Below are 19848 nucleotides of genomic sequence, written 5' to 3' on the forward strand. Positions count from 1 at the left end.
TGCTGGAATCTGCTGGCACTAGCACAACAAAATCAACCCCCCCCACCCCGCCCCCAACAACAGTACTTGCCAGGAGAAAGGGAGAAGAAGAATCACCTTACTTAGGTCTGCCCAATCTCATAGGAGTGCATACGATTGACTGAACCTAAATTTCTTCTAGAACCTTAGCTGCAGAGGTGTCTGGGGAATGTAGTTTTTAACTTTCCAGCCTACTATCTAATACAAGAATAAGCACTAGAAGGTGGTGTGGACACTGCCTCTAGCTCCTTGGTAGTGTCAAGCCTCACTGATGCTCTTTTTTTTTTTTTTTTTAAAGTAGGCTCCACGCCCAGCGTGGAGCCCAGTGTGGGGCTCGAACTCACAACCCTCAGATCAAGACCTGAGTTGAGACCAAGAGTCAGTCGCTTAACCAACTGAGCTCCCCAGGCACCCCTCAATGAGTATTCTTGAATATGTCACCTGATGGAACCGTGTGAGAATTTCCTTGAGATATTTACCCAGGGGCAGAATTCTGATACATAAACAAGCTTCTCAAGACTGCTTGTGAATCACATGTACAATTTCTACTCACACTAGAAGAACGAGGCATTTCTGCCTATTTCCACCTACAATTGGAAGTACATGCATTTATAAAAAGTTTTGTCATATTGAGGGTAAGTGGTAACTTACTGTTTTAATTTGCCTATCTCTACTTACTAGTGAGACTGAACTTCTCTCTACATGTTGGCCACTTGGGCCTCCCTGTCTGTGTACTTTTTTTTATATCCTTTGCCAATTTTTTTTTTTTAAAGATTTTACTCATTTATTTGACAGAGAGAGACATAGCGAGAGAGGGAACACAGGCAGGGGGAGTGGGAGAGGGAGAAGCAGGCTTCCCTCTTAGCAGGGAGCCCGATGAGGAACTCAATCCCAGGACTCTGGGATCCTGACCTGAGCCGAAGGCAAACGCCTAACGACTGAGCCACCCAGGCGCCCTCTTTTGCCAATTTTTAATTCGTTTTTTGGCCCTGTTAATTTTGAGTTCTTTGCATATTCTAATACAAATTCCTTGTTGGTTTTCAATGTCACAAATATTTCCTCCCAGTGTATCATGTATTTACTAACTCTATGCTTAATTTTGATGGACACAAATACATCAATTTTTCACTTACTGTTTGTGTTTTGGAGTCTTATTGAAGAAGTCTTTCCCCAATCCTAGGTCACAAAGTTCTCTCTTACATCTGCATTAGAGTTTTACCTTTCACTTTTAAGTATTTATTGTTCTGGAGTCTAACTTTGTGTATGACAAAATGTTATGTTGGAACTTTATTATTATGGACAATCAGTGTTCCAATGCCATCTATCAAACAATTTTTATTTTCCCATAGCTTTGTAGATAATTTTAAAAATCGTATCTTAAGTTCCCATGTAAACATGGGTTTGTTTGTTTGTTTATTACTTTTAGGGAGTGAAAAATTGCTTTACTGTGCTCTTTGAATCAACTTTCAGTCCCTGAAAGGTCAGTCTCAGATGGGGGCCCACAAGGCACTCTTCCATGACTTTCTCTCATCCCTTAACGTAATCCTTGGATATTGTGTCCCTCTGAATGTCTCTAGCCCTATCATTCTCCTCCCCACGTGGCCCATACACAGGAAATCTTCTTTCCCAGGTCTTCAGGGATTGGGCCTGTGAGTATCCAACACAGACTATACGGAACTCTACAGAAGCAAGTTCTTGGTTCCGTTTTAAAGTAGCAGTTCATGGAGGTGGCCCCTCCAAGGACATGCTGGAGAAAGAAACAACCTGCCCTTAAACTGGGTCTGCTGGGTCTAGTTCAACTTCATCCAAAGCAAAGCCCAGTATTTAGAATAGTCAGGTTTTTTTCTTAAGATTTTATTTATTTATTTGACAGAGAGAGAGAGAGAGCACAAGCAGGGGGAGTGGCAGGCAGAGGGAGAGGGAGAAGCAGGCTCCCCACAGAGCAGGGGAAGCCCGATGTGGGACTGGATCCCAGGACCCCAGGATCATGACCTAAGGCAGTCGCTTAACCGACGGAGCCACCCAGGCGCCCGAATAGTCAGGTTTTAAAATCAATGATTAATTTTTGCAATTCTTATCCTAAAGCTTCCTTTTCAGTAAAACAAATTGGATAGTTTTCTCAACCATATAAACTCCTGCTACTAACAGAAGAGCTCAGGAGTGTATGATCTATCACTTTCATTCTACATGGTCTTTTTAGACAGAGATCGCGTCTCCTTGAGAGGACTATGGCCAAATTGCAACATCTGTAGCTTCCTTGGCACAGATCTTCATGGGTTGTACATTCTCACCGTCTCTTAGGATCCCAGGTCAGAAAAGTGGATGAAGAAGTTATGAGGAAGATATATTTATGAAGGCACATACATGGAAACCATAAGTGGCACTGAAAAATGAAATGGCTTTCAGGTTACAATCCAGGAAATTCCCCACCTCTGCAAGTTTGGGTTCATGTGGAGACCAGTCTCAGTGTCTGTGTTGGCAGTGACTTCATGTCCCTGCTTGAGGCTCACAACCCAGAACCCCAGATCTGAGGATACCGGGAAAGATCCTTCATGATAAGCAGATGCCCTGCAAACACCCACAGCCCATTCCAGTGTTTCTCCAACTTCTACCCCCCAGTAGAGGCAGCCAGAGGTGAAGCAGGAGGACCCCAGGACACAAACAGCAGAGATGAATGTTTTGGCACTCTGGTGGTCTCATCTGGATCTACCCACCTCCCATGTTCTGCAGGTCATTAAGAGAATATGAGGAATCAGTGGCTGTGGCTAGATCCAGAATCATATTCACAGAGAATCTTAGCATCCAGCACCACCTGCTTATCAGAGGCATCATCACTTTGATTTCAGCCACCAGTTTCCCCAGGGCCATGTTAGTCTGGATTCTCTGGATCCAAGAGATGTCAAGACACTGGGGCCAAGTGAAAAGGCTGTCCTGATTCTCCCTCTCCAAATGCTTGAAGCAGGTGAAGCCGAAGTGCCCTTTGCTGAATGTCAGATAGGCATCTTGGAACACGGGGCATGATGATGGAACATGTTGATTTTTGTCTAAGTTTTTCATGGCCCCCATTTCAATGTGGCTGTTTTCGGTTTTGTGCTTCTCTGGGGTATTGCAACTTCTTAACTGGATTATAGACTTCTCATAAAGATATTTTGCTCTGGGGGCGCCTGGGTGACTCAGTTGGTTAAGTGTCTGCCTTCGGCTCAGGTCATGATCCCGGGGTCCTGGAATCAAGCCCTGCATCAGGCCCCTTGCTCAGCAGGAAGCCTGCTTCTCTCTCTACTGCTCCCCCTGCTTGTGCTCTCTCTCTCTCTTTCAAATAAATAAATAAAATCTTAAAAAAAACTTTGAAAAAAACCATATTTTGCTCCATATATCATGGTTAAATCAGTGTTTCTGTGAAGGGATGAGGGCTGAGGACTTTCTATTCTACCATCTTGCTGATGTCATTAACATAGGCTTATTTTTGAGCTCTGTTTATTCTATTCTATTGATGTGTTTGTTTATTCCTGCAATATAAAGTACACAAACACTCATCCTTCTTTATAGACCTGTATTCTACCATACAAATTTCATAAGCTTGTTGAGTTCTTTTCTAAAAAAATACAGCTCCAATTTTGATTGAGATCATACTAAAATTATACATTAATTTTAGGAAGAATTGTTATCTTTATTATATCATCCTATCATCAATATAGTAAGGTTCTTCTTCATCTATTCTGATTTCTTTTTATGACAAGTAGAGTCTATAGACATTTTCTCTGAAAAAATCTTATGTATCCTTTGTTAATTGCTAAATACTATACCGTTTTGTAGCTATTGTGAAAGATATCTATGTTTTCATTACATTTACTAGTTGGTTATTTGTGAGTGAGTGCAGATATCTCTTCAAGATCCTGACTTCATTTTGGTGTAGAGGAACATTATTCATTTTTATAATTTTATCTTATATATAACAACCCTCCTGAACTGTCTTATTAATTCTAATGGTTAGTCTCTTGATTACATTTGATTTTCTATGTAGATGATCATATAATTTCAAAAAATAACACTTATTTCTCTTCTTCATCTGATTACTCGTGTCTTTTTTCTTTTTCATTCCTTACAGTATTATCCAGTCCCTCTAATACCATGTTAATGAATGATAATAATAGGCGTCCTTATTGTATTCTTTTTTTAATGATTTATTTATTTGTTTGAGAGAGCGAGCGAGCGAGCACACTCAAGGGTAAAGGTAGAGGGAGAGGGAAAGGGAGAGAAGCAGACTCCTAGCTGAGCGCAGAGCTCGACATGGGGCTCTGTCCCACGACCATGAGATCACGACCAGAGCCAGAACCAAAAGTTGAAAGCTTAACCAACTGAGCCAACCAGGTACCCTTCTTATTGTATTCTTGACCTTAGTGGGAGTGTCTTTAATTTCTCAACAAGAGAATGGTCTTTAACAAACTGATGGCATTCCCTTCTATAACTAGTTTTCTAAGGGTTCTTCTGAAATTACAAAAGGGTATTAAACTTTATAAAATACCGTGTCTCCAAAAATAGGTAATTTTAGCTCATTAATGTGATTAAAATTAAATATTTTTGCATGCCAAGGAAAAAATCTACTTGATATTGATATGTTTTTACTTTTTAAATAGTAAAAGTTACTGTATATTCAGAAACATATATATGTAGATTTTTAAGAAAAAAATTAAAAAACAGCGCACCTGGGTGGCTCAGTTGGTTAAGCGTCAACCTTCAGCTCAGGTCACGATCCCAGGGTCCTGGGATGAAGTCCCACATCAGGCTCCCTGCTCAGTGGGGAGTTTGCTTCTCTTCCCTCTGCCACTCCCCTGGCTTGTGCTCTCTCTGGCTCACTCTCTCTCAAATAAAAAAATAAAATCTTAAAATAAATAAATAAATAAAATAAACACCCATTATTCATTACTCAGATTATAAAATAGAATATTGCCAATAACCTGGAAATTCCTTATAAGCTCTTCCTAACCACATCCCCCTTCATCGTCACCTCCTTACTTTTATATTCACCCTTATTTCCTTGCTTTTCTTTACAGAAAGATCCTTTGATTAGATGCATAGTCTAGTATTTTTTCAAATGCATGCTGTTGCATAATATGGATTCTGTCTTTCCAACCTGTGAAATCCATTTTCTTACCATCTACTATGGCTAAGACCTTGCTCCACATTTCTAGGTTTTTGCTAGTCAACATGTCATTTAAAGGTACTCATTTCTGAATTAGTTAGGGTGAGCAAATTGTAACAAATAGATCCCAAATGTATAACCACCTAAATTAAATAGAAGTTTCTATTTTTTAAACATTTTTTAATTTAGGGCACCTGGGTGGCTCAGTCGGTTAAGCATCTGCCTTCGGCTCAGGTCATGATCCCAGGGTCCTGGGATCGAGTCCCATATTGGGCTCCCTGCTTGGCAGGGAGTCTGCTTCTCTCTCTCCCTCTCCCTGCTGCTCCCCCTGCTTGTGTGTGCTCTCTCTCTCACTCTCTCTCTGTCAAATAAATAAATAAATACTTTAAAAAATTTTTTTTAATTTAAATTCAATTAACTAACATATAATGTATTATTGGTTTCAGAGGTACAGGTCAGTGATTCATCAGTCTTATATAATACCCAGTGCTCATTACATCATGCACCCTCCTTAATGTCCATCATGCAGTTACCCCATCCCTCTATCCCCCTCCCTTCCAGCAACCCTCAGTTTGTTTCCTAAGATTAAGAGTCTCTTATGGTTTGTCTCCCTCTCTCGTTTCATCTTGTTTCATTTTTTCGTCTCTTCCCCTAAGATCCTGTTTTATTTCTTAAATTCCACATATCAGTGAGATCATATGATAATTGTCTTTCTCTGATTGACTTATTTCGCTTAGCATAATACCCTCTAGTTTCATCCATGTCATTGCAAATGGCAAGATTTCTTTTTTTTGATGGCGGCATAATATTCCATTATATATATATATGTATATATATGCCACATCTTCTTTATCCATTCATCTGTCGATGGACATCTGGGCTCTTTCCACAGTTTGGCTATTGTAGACATTGCTGCTATAAACATTGGGGTGCAGGTGTCCCTTCGGATCACTACATTTGTATCTTTGGGGTAAATACCCAGTAGTGCAATTGCTGGGTCATAGAGTAGCTCTGTCTTCAACTTTTTGAGGAACCTCCATACTGTTTTCCAGAGTGGCTGCACCAGCTTGCATTCCCACCAACAGTGTAGGAGGATTCCCCTTTCTCTGCATCCTCGCCAACATTTGTCATTTCCTGACTTGTTAATTTTAGCCATTCTGACTGGTGTGAGGTGGTATCTCATGGTGGTTTTGATTTGTATTTCCCTGATGTCTAGTGATGTTGAGCATTTTTTCATGTGTCTGTTGGCCATTTGTATGTCTTCCTTGCAGAAATGTCTGTTCATGTCTTCTGCCCATTTCTTGATGGGATTATTTGTTCTTTGGGTGTGGAATTTGATAAGTTCTTTATAGATTTTGTATACTATCCCTTTATCTGATAAAACATTTGCAAATATCTTCTCCCATTCTGTCGTTTGTCTTTTGGTTTTGTCAACTGTTTCCTTTGCTGTGCAAAAGCTTTTTATCTTGATGCAGTCCCAATAGTTCATTTTTGCTCTTGTTTCCCTTGCCTTTGGAGACGTGTCTAGCAAGAAGTTGCTGCAGCTGAGGTTGAAGAAGTTGCTGCCTGTGTTCTCCTCTAGGATTTTGATAGATTCCTGTCACACATTTAGGTCTTTCATCCATTTTGAGTTTATTTTTGTGTATGGTGTAAGGAAATGGTCCAGTTTCATTCTTCTGCATGTGGCTGTCCAGTTTTCCCAACACCATTTGTTGAAGAGACTGTCTTTTTTCCATTGGATATTCTTTCCTGATTCATTGAAGATTAGTTGACCATAGAGTTGAGGGTCCATTCTGGGTTCTCTATTCTGTTGCACTGATCTATGTGTCTGCTTTTGTGCCAGTACCATACTGTCTTGATGATTACAATTTTGTAATAGAGCTGGAAGTCTGGAATTGTGATGCCACCAGTTTTGGTTTTATCTTTCAACATTGCTTTGGCTATTTGGGGTCTTTTCTGGTTCCATACAAATTTTAGGATTATTTGTTCCAGTTCTGTGAAATAAGTTGTTGGTATTTTGATAGGAATTGCATTGAATGTGTAGATTGCTCTAGGTAGCATAGACATTTTAATAATATTTGTTTGTCCAATCGTGAGCATGGAACCTTTTTCCGTTTCTTTGTGTCTTCCTCAATTTCTTTCATGAATATTCTATAGTTTTTGCATACAAATCCTTTGCCTCTTTGGTGAGGTTTATTCCTAGGTATCTTACGGTTTTGGGTGCAATTGTAAATGGGATCAACTCCTTAATTTCTCTTTCTTCTGTCTCATTGTTAGTGTATAGAAATGCAAATGATTTCTGTGCCTTGATTTTATATCCTGCCACTCTGCTGAATTCCTGTATGAGTTCTAGCAATTTTGGGGTGGAATCTTTTGGGCTTTCCACATAGAGTATCATGTCATCTGCAAAGAGTGAGAGTTTGACTTCTTCTTTGCCAATTCAGATGCCTTTTATTTCTTTTTGTTGTCTGATTGCTGAGGCTAGGACTTCTACTACTATGTTGAACAATAGTGGTGATAGTGGACATCCCTGCCATGTTCCTGACCTTAGGGGAAAAGTTTTTCTCCATTGAGAATGATATTCACTGTGGGATTTTCATAGATGGCTTTTATGATATTGAGGTATAGTCCCTCTAGCCTTACACCGTGAAGAGTTTTAATCAAGAAAGGATGCTGTACTTTGTCAAATGCTTTTTCTGTGTCTATCGAGAGGATCATATGGTTATTGTCCTTTCTTTTATTTATGCAGTGTATCACATTGATTGATTTGCAGATGTTGAACCACCCTTGCAGCCCAGGAATAAATCCCACTTGGTTGTGATGAATAATCCATTTAATGCACTGTTGGATCCGATTGGCCAGTATTTTGGTGAGAAATTTGGCATCCATGTTCATCAGGGATAGTGGTCTGTAATTCTTTTTAGTGGGGTCTTTGTCTGGTTTGGGGATCAAGGTAATGCTGGCCTCATAGAAAATGTTTGGAAGTTTTATTTCCATTTTGATTTTTTTTAAACAGCTTCAGAAGAAGAGGTATTAATTCTTCTTTAAGTGTTTGGTAGAATTCCCCTAGGAAGCCATCTGGCCCTGGGCTCTTGTTTGTTGGGAGATTTTCAATTACTGCTTCAATTTCCTTGCTGGTTATGGGTCTGTTCATGTTTTCTATTTCTTCCTGGTTCAGTTTTGGTAGTTTATACATCTCTAGGAATGCATCCATTTCTTACACATTGCCTAATTTGTTGGCATACAGTTGTTCATAATATGTTCTTATAACTGTTTGTATTTCTTCAGTGTTGGTTGTGATCTCTCCTCTTTCATTCATGATTTTATTTATTTGGATCCTTTCTCTTTTCTTTTTGATAAGTCTGGCCATGTGTTTATCAATCTTACTAATTCTTTCAAAGAACCAGTTCCTTGTTTCGTTGATCTGTTCTACTGTTCCTTTGGTTTCCATTTCATTGATTTCTGCTCTGATCTTTATTATTTCTCTTCTCCTGCTGGGTTTAGGCTTTATTTGCTGTTCTTTCTCCAGCTCCTTTAGGTGTAAGGTTAGGTTGTGTACTTGAGACCTTTCTTGTTTCTTGAGAAAGGCTTGTATTACTATATACTTTCCTCTTAGGACAGCCTTTGCTGCAATCCCAAAGATTTTGAACAGTTGTGTTTTCATTTTCATTTGTTTCCATGAATTTTTTAAATTCTTCTTTAATTTCCTGGTTGACTCATTCATTCTTTAGTAGGATGCTCTTTAGCTTCCATGTATTTGAGTTCTTTCTAAGTTTCCTCTTGTGATTGAGTTCCAGTTTCAAAGCATTGTGGTCCAAAAATATGCAGGGAATGATCCCAATCTTTTGGTACCAGTTGAGACCTGATCAGTATGTGATCTATTCTGGAGAATGTTCCATGTGCACTCGAGAAGAATGTGTATTCTGTTGCTTTAGGATTGAATGTTCTGAATATATCTGTGAGGTCCCTCTGGTCCAGTCTGACATTCAAAGCCCTTATTTCCTTGTTGATCTTTTGCTTAGATGATCTGTCCATTGCAGTGAGGGGGTGTTAAAGTCCCCCACTATTATTGTATTATTATTGATGTGTTTCTTTGATTTTGTTATTAACTGGCTTATATAATTGGCTGCTCCCATATTAGGAGCATAAATATTTACAGTTGTTAGATATTCTTGTTGGATAGACCCTTTATGATATAGTGTCTTTCCTCATCCCTTATTACAGTCTTTGGTTTAAAATCTAACTTGTCTGATATAAGGATTGCCACCCAGCTTTCTTTTGATTTCCATTAGCATGATAAATGATTTTCCACCTGCTCACTTTAAATCTGGAGGTGTCTTTGGGTCTAAAATGAGTCTCTTGCAGACAGCATATCGATGGGTCTTGCTTTTTTATCCAATCTGATATCCTGTGTCTTTTGATTGGAGCATTTAGCTCATTTACATTCAGAGTAACTAGTGTAAGATATGAATTTAGTGCCATTGTACTACCTGTAAAGTGACTGTTACTGTATATTGTCTCTGTTCCTTTCTGGTCTATGTTACTTTTGGGCTCTGTCTTTGCTTAGAGGATTCCTTTTAATATTTCTTGTAGGGCTGGTGAAATGAAAAAAAATGAGAATTCATTTAGTTTCTGTTTGTCCTGGAAAATTTTTATCACTCCTTCTATTTTGAATGACATCCTAGCTGGATAAGGTATTCTTGGCTGCATATTTTTCTCATTTAGCACCCTGAATATACCATGCCAGTCCTTTCTGGCCTGCCAGGTCTCTGCAGATAGTCTGCTGCCAATCTAATGTTTCTACTCTTATAGGTTACAGACTTCTTGTCCCAAGCTGTTTTCATGATTTTCTCTTTGTCTCTGAGATTTGTAAGTTTTACTATTACATGTCAAGATGTTGGCCTATTTTTACTGATTTTGTGGGGGGTTCTCTGTGCCTCCTGGATTTTGATGCCCGTTTCCTTCCCTAGATTAGGGAAGTTCTCCAGTATAATTTGCTCCGATATACCTTCTACCCCTCCCTCTCTTTCTTCTTCTTCTGGGATCCCAATTATTCTAATATTGTTTCATTTTATGGTATCACTTAACTCTCGAATTATCCCCTCATGATCCAGTAGTTGTTTCTCTCTCTTTTCCGCAGCTTTTTTATTCTCCATCATTTGGTCTTCTATATCACTAATTCTCTCTTCTACCTCATTCATCCTAGCAGTGAGACTCCATTTTTTATTGCATCTCATTAATAGCCTTTTTGATTTTGACTTGGTTAGATTTTAGTTCTTTTATTTCTTCAGAATGGGATTCTCTAGTGTCTTCTATGCTTTTTTCAAGCTCAGCTAGTATCTTTATAATCATTATTTTGAACTCTAGTTTTGACATCTTACTTATGTCCATACTGATTAGGTCCCCTGGCAGTCAGTACTTCCTCTTGTTCTCTTTTTTGAGGTGAGTTTTTCCAACTTGTCATTCTGTCCAGAGAAAAACAGATGAACAAGAGACCAAAATACTAAAATGGCAACAATGACCCCAGAGAAATATACACTAAACAAATCAGAAGAGACCCGAAACTGGGGGGAAAAAAGGAAAAAAAAGAGAGAATATAATCAGACAAGTGAGCGGAATAGAGCAATACACTGGATTCTGTGTGTGTTTTGGTCTGTTTTTTAGAAAACTAGACCCCAAAATTGTAAAGAAAGAAAAACTTTTATATGTACAAAAATACAATGAAAGGATAGAATGTAACTGTAAAAATGGAAATTAAAAGACAAGAAAAAACAAAAGAGAAACAACAACAACAACAAAAAGGAAGGGATATAAACAGACAGGTAAACAGAACAGAGCAATACACTATCTCCTGAGTGTATTTTGGTTAGTTTGTTAGAAGGAACTAAATCTCAAAATTGTGAAGAAAGAAAAACTTATATATACAAAACTAAATTAAATACATTGAAAGGATAGAATATAATTATAAAGATGAAAATTAAAAAAGACTTTAACAAAACAAACAAAAAAAAACCCCCAAAAAACAAAAAGGAAGAAAAAAGAAGAGAGAATATGACCAGAGAGGTAACTAGAACAGAGCCATACACTAGATTTTGGGTGTATTTTGGTCTGTTAGAAGAAACTGCATCCCAAAATTGTAAACACAGAAAAACTTATATATACAAAAATAAGATTAAATACAGTGAAGGGATAGAATGTAACTGTAAAAATGAAAATTAAAAAAGATTTAAATAAGGAGTTGATAAAATAAGAAGTTGGGGCACCTGGGTGGCTCAGTCTGTTAAGCATCTGCCTTTGGCTCAGATCATGATCCCAGGATCCTGGGATCGAGTCCCATATTGGGCTCCCTGCTCAACGGGGAGCCTGCCTCTCCCTCTCCTCCCTGCTTGTGTTCTCTGTAGCTCTCTCTCTCTCAAATAAATAAATTAAATCTTTTAAAATAAGAAATTGGTTGAAAAAGGAAAGAAAAAAATTAAAACAAAAATTAAAGTTGAAAGACTAAAGAATCATGGTAAAAAAGCCATGGATTCTATGTGCAGTATTCCCCTAGCGCTGGAGTTCTGCCGTTCTCATTGATCGGTAAACTTGGTCTTGGCTGGCTGTTCTTGCTGATCTTCTGGGGGAGGGGCCTGTTGCCGTGGTTCCCAAATGTCTTTGCTGGATGCAGAATTGCCCCGCCCTTGCCAGGGGCCGGGCTAAGTAATCTGCTCGGGTTTGCTCTCCGGAGCTTTTGTTCCCTGCAAGCTTTCCGTACAGCTTTGGAGGCCGAGAGTGAAAATGGCGGCCTCCCAATCTCCGCCCCGGAGAACTCAGGGCCCCACTCCTCAGTGCACCTCCAGAGAAAAGCAGTCAATCACTCCTGTCTTCCCGGTCTCCGGCCACACTCCGTGCTCACCCGGCCTGTGACCGCACGTTTCTATCTCTGGCACCCGACCCCCTGTGGAGTCTCCAAACCCAGCAGATCCCTGCGGTGCGCTCCCGCGCCGCTCCTCCCGGGGGAGGAAGGGGAGGTCTCCCCGGATCTGCCGCTTGTTGGGTCCCTGCTGGAGGAGCAGTGGCCCGACTGTGCCACGGATCACGGTTTATGGCAACCCGAGCTGAGAGCCCACTCCTCGGCTCCGTCTCTGCAGCCGGCTTCCCCGCTCCGATACCTGGGAGCTCTGCCACACTCAGGCACCCTCGGTCTTTCTGTGACCCCGAGGGTCCTGAGACCACACTGTCCCACGAGGGTTCCACCCCCCCCTTAGCACTGGAGCGAAGTCCCTCAGCGGAGCCGAATTCTAAAATTCCAATTTTGCGCTCAGCGGCTCTATCACTTGCCGGTAGCGGCTGATGGAGGCTTCCCCCTGTCTATCTTCCCATATATCGCCGCGGATTCACTTCTCCGCGCGTCCTACCTTCCAGAAAGTGCTCGCTTTTCTATTTGTAGAGTTGCTTCTTTTCTTCCATCTCCAGTTGAGTTTGTAGGTGTTCAGGATTGTTTGATCCCTATCTAGCTGAATTCCTGGGACCAGATGAAATTAAGATCTCCTACTCCTCTGCCATCTTGGACTCCTATCTATTTCTTATTCATATAACACTACTGGAATGTTATATTACTAGGCAGGTTAACAGGTCAACATAGTGGCTAGGGCCTCTATTTCTACCATGGTTAATGCTGGGGTTGTCTCCAGTTAGCTGGAAGTAAAAAAGGTAGGAATGTCATGTGGGAAGTTTTTACCAGCCAGGAGTGGAAAGGTGACATCATCTCTTCACATCCCATTGACTATAACATAGTCACATAACTACACCTAATATTGTAAAGTGGGGTGGAACAGGGAAGTTGGAAAATGTAGTTTCTGGCTAGGTAGATACTTTTCAGTGACAACTATACTAGGAAAGCACAGGTTTTTGGTGACAAGCTAGACATCTCTGCCACAATTCCATACATATGGAATTCCTTATATGGATATATCTGTATGTCTATGTATCTATATCTATATACATATATACATATAGATATACATAGACATACAGATATATCCATGTTGTCACAATGGCAGGATTTCCTTCTTTTTAAAGGTTGTATAATATTCCATTGTATGTGTATATGTAATATATAATATTTTCTTTATTTTCTATTGATGGATATTCAGTTGTTTCCATATCTTGGCTAATGTGAAAATGCTGCACCTAACATGGGAGTGAGTGCAGATATCTCTTCAAGATCCTGACTTCATTTGTTTTGAATATATACCTAGCAGTGGGGATTGCTCAATTATATGGTGGTTCTATTTTTAATTTTTTGAGGAACCTTCATACTGTTTTCCACAGTGGCTGTACCAATTTACATTCCCACCAACAAGAGTTCCCTTTTCTCCACATCCTCACCAACACTTGTTACCTTTTGCCTTTTTGATAATAGCCATTCTAACTGATGTGAGGTGACATCTCATTGTGGTTTTGATTTTCATTCACTCCCCTGATGTTGAGCACGTTTTCATGTATCTGTGAGCTGTATATACTAAGGTAGGTCTCCCTTTTTTTTTTTTTTAAAGATTTATTTATTTATTAGACAGAGAGAGTGCAAGCAGGGAGAGGGGCAGCAGGAGAGGGAGAGAGAATCTTAAGCAGACTCTGCGCAAGTGTGGAGCCTAATACACACAGGGCTCAATTTCACTACCCTGAGATCACAACCTCAGCCAAAACCAAGAGTCAGATGCTTAGCAGACTGCGTCACCCAGCCGCCCCAAGTAGGTTTCCTTTTGCAAAATGTCTGTTAAAGTCCTTTGCCCATTTTTAAATTGGGTTATATATCTTTTTCCATTAAATTGTATGAGTTTCAGAAGTCTTTCTTAAAGAAAACTAAAACAGGGTGATTACCAAAAAAATGAGATCCAAAGAATTAATTGAGGTATCCAATCCAATAGCATTAAAGTCTTTTTTCTTTTTACAGCTTTATTAAGGTATATCCTACATAAAATTCACCTATTGAATGTAGTGATATTTAGTATTTATAGAATTGTGCAACTGTCACTCATCCCATTTTAGAAGATTACCATCACTTCAGTAAGTTTCCTTGAGCTCATTTGTAGTCAATCCATGCTCCCACTCCTAGCCCCCACAATCATGGATCAGCTTTGTGTCTTTTATAAATTTGCCTTTACTAGACATTTCATCTCAATGAAATTATACAATATGTAGTCTTTTGCATCTGACTTTTCACTGTTTTTGAGATTTATCTATGTTGTAGTACATATCAGTATGTCATTCCTTTTTATTGCCAAAGGGTACTCCATTGTATGAATATACCACATTTATCTATTCACCAAATCATTATTTTTAGTTTTTGGCTACTATGAATAATGCTGCTATGAACAGCACACATAAGTTTTTGTGTGGACAGACTTTTTCATTTCTCTTGGGTAGATTCCTAAGGATGAAGTTGCTGGATAGTATGGTAAGTTTATATTTAACTTTAAAAAACTACTGTTTTCCAAAATGGTTTTAATATTTTAAGTTCACATTGGCAATGTATGAAGGTTCAAGTTTATCCCTATCTTTATCTACATTTGTCATTGTCTGATTTTTTATTATAGCAATTCCAGTGGGTATGTGGTGGTATCTTAAATCACTGTGGTTTTAACTTACATTTACTTAATTACTAATGACACTGAACACCTTTTCCTGTGTGTATTAGCCATTTCTATATCTTCATTGAAATGTCTATGCAAGTCTTTTGCTGTTTTTTAATTGGATTGTCTTATTGAGTTGTAAGAATTCTTTACATATTATGGATACAAGTCCCTTCTATGATTTCAAACATTGCCTTTCAATCTGTGGTTTGTCTTTTAATTCTTTTAATGCTGTCTTTTGAAGCTCAAGAATTTTAAATTTTACTGATTAAATTTATCCCACTTTAAATTTAATAATTAAATTTGTCAATTTTTTTAATGACTTGTCTTTTGGTATCATGTCTAGGACTTTTTTTTTTTTTGAAGTATTTATGTATTTAGAGAGAGCAAGCAAGAATGCTCATATTCATATTCTAAGACTTCTGCATTTGTATGTAAATTTTTGGATCACCATGTCAGTCTCTACAAAAAAAAAAAAAAAGCCTAATAGGATTTGTCAAAAGCTGTGAAAATTCTGAGATTTTATCCTATTGCAAGCTCACAAGTTACAGAAAGTTTGCAAACCCCTACTTTAACCTAACATCCCAGGCCCTTATGTCCCAATTCCATTCTACTTTTCTTACATTACTTCCTACAATGGCACTTCCGGTCACCCGGCCTTGCATATACATAACAGAGCATATAGTGAGTACATCTAGCTGATGATAATACACTTTTTCTCCCCTCTTCCCAAAATGGTAAATCTGATCATCTTCATATATGAACTTAAAATATGGAAAATGTAAAGGGAGCAAATGGTTTGTAACTTTGTAAGTACTTATAGTATGGTGTATTTTTTTGCTCATGAATATTATGTACTATAACCATTGTTTCTGTAGTCTAATTAAAACATTTTCTTGGTGTTAAGAAACAAACAAACAAAAAACAAAAAACAAACTTCCTATTCATTCTTTTGAATGGCTCATTGTCGCCCCTACAACATACACAGCTTAGCCATTTATATGCCTTTGTTGATCTCTCCATAAGAATGTTCTTTACTGGGGCACCTGGCTGGCTCAGTCTTGGGGTTATGAATTTGAGCTCCACGTTGGGCAATGAGTTTACTTAAAAAAAAAAAAAAAAAAAAAAAGAGTCCTTTCCTATTATCTCTTCATGCATGGATCCTATCTATTCTTCAAGGCCCCAGGTCGAACAGCCATCCTCCCCCTTTCCTGCACCTTCTTCATCTCTTCAGTTAGTAGTAATCTTTCCTATCTCTGACTTCCCACAGCACATTATCTCTATCTCCTTATGACCTGGTTTGCTTTCCCTTTGTTACTTACACATCTCATTAAAGTCAGTAGAACCTGCATATTAATAATGCCTGTACCTCCCCTAGTATTCTTACACAGGGTCTAAGTCTATAAATATATTTGCTGCTGAGTGATAGAGTTCTTTTGGTGTTAATGTGATTTTTCTGTTCCTGCCATCAGGTGACAGTGCTCAAACCTTATAGTACAAAGAAATCCCAGGCTTTAAAGTTAATTAGGATTCTGGGTCTGTGGCTTATCATTAATTTGTTGAGCAAGTATTCAACTAGAAGTCTATCTTCTTCTCTAAATAATCTTGTCTTAGCATGTTACAAGGTGCAATAATACAACCAAAGGAACTTATTTGTTCATTGCGTCTGTATAAAACTTCTCTTTAGGGGCACCTGGGTGGCACAGTCCGTTAAGTGTCTGCCTCTGGCTCAGGTCATGATCTCAGGGTCCTGGGATCAAGCCCTGCATCAGGCTCCCTGCTTGATGAGGAGTCTGCTTGTCCTCCCTCTGCAGCACCTCCCCCACCCCCCCACCCCCCCACCCCGGCTCAGGTTCTCTCTGTCTCTCCTCTCAAACAAATAAAATCTTTAAAAAAAATAAAACTTCTCTTTATTTGTAATCTTTTTGGTGCATATTGCAATTGATATTGTAGAAGATTTTCATTAGGGGTCTGAATCTTACCTCATTCAGTCAGGTAACATTTACAAATGATTGTGCAGTTTGTGATGATCTGAATCAACGGCATTACCTATTTAGACATATAGATGCTACCAATGCTTCCCATAGTAATATTTGATAGGTTAACTTTTTTTAAGCAAATGATGGTGTTAGCTTTATTAGATTTTTAGACTTCCTTGCTTCTTCCCCTCCTTCCTTCCTTCTTTCCTTCCTTCGAATAACAGAATGAAATGAACTATAGGCCTCTCAAATCAAGGTAAAATGTTTTGATTCCAGTATGGAACAGAGTTTCCATATTTCATCTAAAATCTTTGCTGACATAATTCTTCCAATGTTTCCTGGAGATTTTCTGGAACTTGGACTAGAACTTGTGAATTATGCTAAGCCGAACACCTGATTGGCCCACAGCAAGGTTAAAACTACTGTTTGTTTTCCTATTAAGTGTTGGGCTTATTTGTAGGGAGGATAGAGTGAGCCAAATGAAACTATTGTAGATATAAATATATATAATAAATATGAAAATAATGTGTCTAAAGGGAAATTGGTGGAAGCTCTATAGAATACCAGAGACTTTCTGTAGGAAATTATAGCTTCTATTTTGCTATAGGGAAATGATTACTGTTTGACAGACCTCTCTAAACCTACCTTGGACTATAGAATTACCTCATTTGATTTTAGCTTACAGAAGAAAATTTTGACAATAAATCAAGATTGGTGAAGTTTTTGTTGTTTTGTTGCCTGAGGATTTTTCTGAAGTTTCTCCCTGAGAGTCCTTGTATTACAAAAATTCTGTTAGATCACTCTTCTTAGAAATCCGCAAAGATTATTGGGAATTTCCAATTTAGCAGAATGTTGGCAATAATAATTTGGCATACTATGATAATAACCTCTGTTTCCCTTACGTCTCTGATACGTGAGTGTACTTAGACGAGGAAGAAGATAGTCACTATCCTGTACTGTAGAGCAAAACTCATCTCCTTAGCATAAACCTGGGTTTGGAAAACACTTCGGTTATCACATGCGGGAGACTGAGAGTTTTTTTCTCTTCCGAAATAAACAATGATTACAAGTTTTTCAACAAAGTTCTTTCCGCAAGATCTGTTTTCATACCAAATTACTCAAACCAGGTCCTCTTCCTCTCTGCGTCCTCTGCTTGCAACGCCCCTCCTACTCTTCCCAAAACTGGGGAACTCTTACTCATCCTAGATTCAACTCAAATGTCACCCGCTGGTGGAGGCTTTCCTCAACATGGCACGCAGAGCTCCCTCTCTGCTCCTGCAGTTCACTGCGAGCCACCCGGTTTTTATGAGTATAGTGGGTTTACATTTTCGGGCTGGTCTCGCCCCCACGGTGTGAGCTTGGAGAGCGGAGACCGCCTCTTATTCCCCCCCCCCCCCCCCCCCCCCCACCCCGGGTGGATCGTCCAGCGTTTGACACATGGTAGGCTCAGTGAAGTTGGATGACTGAAACTCTGTTAATTGGCGACCTTCTGCCCACAGGAGCAACATGCGACCCAGGTTCCTCTCGACGTGGGCTAGGCGGCCCAACTGCTGGAGTTTCAGCTGGCACCCCGGTTCCCGCCAAGCCAGCTTTTAAAAACAAACAGCCGCGGACACCCGGCCTCCGGACGACTGCCTTTCACGGATCCAGGTGGGTTAATACCCGCCAGCTGAGCCCGCAGTGGCGATTTCGGAGTTTGCTCAATTGAGGGAAACCTTTTCCCTGAGCACTCAGGGTCCCAGAGCTATTTCTCTAACTCTGGGCTGGAGACGCTGTCCGTTTTTTTCTAACGGTGACAGGAAGTCGAAGGAAAAACGTGGGACTCAAAGGTTTGAGGGTAACTCTGCTCGCAGCCACTCAGACTTCAGGATCGCCTTCAACCCCAGGCTAACGTCTGTGGGAGTAGGCGCCCGACACTCTGAGACTCGAACCCCCAGGCACAAAGCCCACCCCAAGCTGCCGCTCCCTCAATTGCCCACACCCTTAGCGCCCCGCCCACTCCCGGGCGTCTAGCCGCCATTCTCGCGAGAATACGGCTAGCCTCGCCTCTTCGGACTCCGGGCTCTCGCGAGAAGAAGCTTAAGAGCCGGCCTGTAACCTGCCCGGGCGGCTCTGCCAGCCGCAGCCGCTTGAGTGGGCGCCGCCACAGACACCTCCGGAGGGATCCAATTGAGGAGGAAGCGGAGGTGTCCCTTGCCCCCGCCTTTGCCTAGGCCCTCCGTGGACACTCAAGAGGGACTGCAGGTTCGAGGGTGACTGGTCTCAGCTAGGGAGCTCGGTGGGGGCGGCGCCGGAGGCTGGGCTTGGCTGGGCGAAGGAGGAAGGGGGCGGAGGGCGAATCTGGGCTTGAGCGCCGGGCTGCTGTGGTGGTGGTCTGGGCGCACGTCCCAGACCCTGCTAGGAGACGGTGGGTGGGGTTCTGGGCTCCGGCAGCCGGCACCCGATTCGGAGAGGCAGGGGTGGGACTTGGGTTTTCTGGATGCTGTTTTTGGGTTGGGAGTCCCGAGGCCTTTCCTCGGGGATGAAGGCGATACCCTCCTCATCCCTCCTTCCCAGGGCTGAGCTACCCCGTGCCCCGCCCCTTTTTCTGTCACCGCTGGGCTAACGTAGCGACATCCTCAGGAGGGCGCATCACAATAGGGGATAGAGTAGCAGGTAGTCTCCCTTTGGGTGAAGAGGAGTGAGACTCCAGTCATGTGCTGCGTGGTTTTATGCTGTAACAGTATCACGTATGGTAAAGCTTTGTTTTCCAAAACCTGCACAGAAAAGCTGCCTGTTTTTTTCTTCTTCAGATGCAAATCCCCTAACACCCTTTTTCTTCGTTAACGGGGTGCGGGGAGACGAGACATCATTTGGTAATTTGTTAGTGTGGGGGCAAGGAGACCATCCTTGGGTCTCGTAGGTTTCGTACAGTAGTTGTCAGTATTTAGAGTCCATGATGAAAGTCACTAATCCACACTTGCTAAAGCTAGAGCCTCACTTGTCTCTTGGTGCACTTAGCATATAAAAATTAATTTAAAATTTCTTAATCTTTAAGAGTCTTCATGCTTTTTGTTTAAATTAATCTCAGTGAAACAACCCAGTATATTGATTTTAT

The 19848-nt window shown here is 40.4% G+C and overlaps 1 protein-coding gene across 2 annotated transcripts in view; it reads left to right on the top strand.

Moving 5' to 3' along the window:
* The first annotated feature begins 18791 nt into the window (after positions 1–18791).
* Positions 18792–19848, top strand: part of BTBD10 (BTB domain containing 10) — a 73491-nt gene continuing 72434 nt past the window's right edge. The window contains exon 1 of one of the 2 annotated variants that reach the window (XM_032427299.1): positions 18792–18995. The gene's annotated coding sequence lies outside the window, so the exon portion shown is untranslated. The remainder of the gene's footprint in view (positions 18996–19848) is intronic. The other variant, XM_032427300.1, reaches the window with a different exon arrangement.

This window comes from Phoca vitulina, unplaced genomic scaffold (assembly GCF_004348235.1).
Source record: "Phoca vitulina isolate PV1807 unplaced genomic scaffold, GSC_HSeal_1.0 scaffold36, whole genome shotgun sequence".
Taxonomy (NCBI): domain Eukaryota; kingdom Metazoa; phylum Chordata; class Mammalia; order Carnivora; family Phocidae; genus Phoca; species Phoca vitulina.